Here is a 3,115-nt window from a genome sequence, read left to right on the forward strand (position 1 = left end):
TAGCAGGGTGTTCAAATACGTATTTTCCTCACTGTATGTAACATATTTTTAAAATATATTTTGGCCAAAAAAAATATATAGTTTTTTACCGTTATGGGTTGCTTGCACAAGTAATAATGTATGTGTAAAATACTACATTTATCTATCAGCATTAACAGCTTTAGGATTTAGAGGGGTATTATTTAGGCAGACTACTTTTAACCCACCTACCTGAATTGAGTCACTAAAAGGTGTCTGATACACCTACACAAGTAAAAATATTACATTTCATTCTATCAATGTGATTAAATTAGGCTGCTTTATACACACAGTTTACAGTAAGTAGAAACATTGTAAATGTAATCGGTCAACAGACAAATCTCTTTGTCACTTTTTTATAAGTTTTTTGGTGTTGTCTTAGTTTGCAAATCATTAAATATGATTTTGTGATTGGGTAGAATTAATAATTTTTTGAATAATAATTGAATATTAATGGGTAGAAAAGAGTTTCTAATAGTCTAGAAGGTTTACCAATGTAATAAGCAAAAAATGTAACACTCATACTACAGCGTTTTTTTATTTATTTTTTATTTTTTATTTTTTTATAAACAATGTTATTTCGTTTTTACTGGCCTTGCTGTACAATTTAATCTTCAAAGATTCTGCTGTCATCTCAAAGGAGGGCTTTGTTCCTAGATCCTCTGGGAGAAAGCTCTGCAGAACTAAAACAATGCCATGATGTAACAAGGAATTTGAAGTTGTTTATCACAAAAATGTGCAAAATTCCTCTCTACATTAAAATGTGTTGTTCCACTATAACAGTGTTCATTATTTTAAATTGTTATGGGCTTTTATGCGACAAATGGGATGCAATTTTCCAAGGTGGTCCTGCGATTCACTGCCTCACCCAAAACAAGATGGCACATCCTGTGTTGTCTTAGCTTTGAAAGTAAGTCATTTAAAATAGCTAATTTATGTAATTGCCCTGAAATGTCAGTGCCCTAAAGTATGATCCCAGGAAACACAATTAAGTTGCTAATTATGGTGTTTTATTTTACTTTAGAACAAATTTGCTTATTTTATTATTTTCCTTTTTTAAGTTTGCTGAATTTGTACTTTGAGACGAGCCAAATGTTTTCTTCAACACACCAGAAGAAGTAGAAGAATTGAGAAAATCAATAGCTGCCACTCTTTTCCAAAACAGCTGTATGTGTATGTACAGTATCAGTCATAACATTACTATTTTTAATGTTTATAAAAGAAGACTCTTATGCTCATCTAATCAGCATTTATTTGATCAAAAATACAGAAAAAAGCAATATTGTTAAATATTATTGGAATCTGAAATAATGTTATTCTGTTTTTAATATATTATAAAATAAAATGAAATTTATATGATGCAAAGTTTAATTATCTTCATTTGTTACTCCAGTCTTTAGTGTCACACAATCCTTCAGAATTCATTCTAGTATTTTGTTTTATTTTCAAAGTTGGAAACAGATGTGCTGTTTAATATTTTTTTAAATTTGTGATACTTTTTTCAGGTGTGTGTGTGTGTGGTGCTACTAACCTGTTTGGACTTTTTAATTTAATAACCAGTCTGGTTGTTTTTGGTTATATTTCTAATCTATTATATACACATTTGTCAATAAATTTGGTTCACTTTACCCAGGGTTCTCATGAGTATGTTCCCTGACAAACTGTTTACATAAATCAGCATATTCTAATGATTGCTGAAGAATCATGTGACACTGAAGACTCTAGTAATGGCTGATGCAGTTACAAAAATAAGTTAATATTTACATATATTAAAACAGAAAACTATTTTAGTTGTTAATATTTCAATATTTTGTTTGTTTGTTTATTTATTTATCATATATATGCAGGCATAACATAAAATCCTTTTTTTTTTTTTTTAAATGTTATTAGTTTAACTTAAATAGAACTTTTGACTGGTTCTAAGTTTGCAAACTATTTCAGAGAAGCCTCAAATTTAATTAAATTATTATTTGTTATCTTTATAGTCTGCTTGGACTTGTTTAGAACCTTTCCTGTGCATTGGGTTTAAATAGGATATATTTTATTTTGCAATGCTCAGTGTACATTCACTGACTTCATGCCATTTATGTAATCTTCTCACTTGAATTGGGTATTTTATACGACCTGAGCCAGCCGTGCCATGTCTGTGTGGAGGAAAGTGGTAATACTGACTGGGTATTTACCGTTTACTGTGGTCACAATTATTCACTTGCATCTATCACAATTCCATCACTGGTTACAGTGTCTTGCAGAAAGTTATATTTTTGTTACATTTCAGATTGCATGTGACTGTTGCAGTAGGTGGTACCACCAATCATCTACCCAGGGGACATCAAAAGTGCAATTTCCTGGCCATGCCTATCGAAACTAAGCAGACACAAAGGACTAACACTTTTTGTACAATTGTTCTTTGGTGTATTTGTATTTTTGGTTTGGATAAAAAGCTCAGGGATTAACATTTTGTAAATCAAACAAAACTTAAAATAAAAATAAAATGGTGCACTAAACAGTATTACTTGTGTATCAGACCCATTTCATTGAATCTCTGGCTATGCAGACAAAAGAAATAAATGGGGTAGAATTCAGGCAGGTGGGTCAAAATCAGCCTGCCCAAATAATTACAGCCCTAAATACTAAAGCTGTCAATGTTAATAGATTAAATGTACTATTTTCACATAGATTATTACTTGTGTAGGTGTATCGGACTCATTTTAATGACTCTTTAGGTATTAAGGAAAAAGAAAAGGGGGATAGAATTCAGGCAGGTAGGTTACAATCAGTCTGCCTAAATAATACCCTTCTAAATACTAAAGCTGTTCATGCTAATAGATTAAATGTATTATTTTAACAACATAATTACTTGTGCAATGTGTATCAGACCCATTTTGGTGACTTTTTTTAAGGGGTAGAGTTAAGGCAGGTGGTTTTTAAAAAGTAAAAGATTACTGAGTTTATACTGCCATCTACAGGAAACTGTATAAGTTTTCGTCAAATTGAGCGTTTGGCGTGAGGATCAGGGAAGCATTTGACCGAACTTTCAGCGTTTTTAGTGCCATCTACAGGAAACACGGCGGTACTGTCCGCGTGCACGCGAAGG

The 3,115-nt window shown here is 31.6% G+C and overlaps 1 long non-coding RNA gene across 2 annotated transcripts; it reads left to right on the forward strand.

The window, feature by feature from the left end:
* Positions 1-641: 641 nt before the first annotated feature.
* On the forward strand, positions 642-2,530 carry LOC310720951. Of its 2 annotated transcripts, XR_014531885.1 has the most exons (4): positions 642-928; positions 1,080-1,195; positions 2,148-2,193; positions 2,297-2,530. It is a non-coding gene; the product is annotated as an uncharacterized lncRNA (long non-coding RNA). The 2 variants fall into 2 exon arrangements; XR_014531884.1 differs by having other exon boundaries at positions 2,148-2,530.
* The last annotated feature ends 585 nt before the right edge of the window (positions 2,531-3,115 follow it).

This window comes from Silurus aristotelis (genome assembly GCF_946808225.1).
Source record: "Silurus aristotelis genome assembly, chromosome: 26".
NCBI classification, from domain to species: domain Eukaryota; kingdom Metazoa; phylum Chordata; class Actinopteri; order Siluriformes; family Siluridae; genus Silurus; species Silurus aristotelis.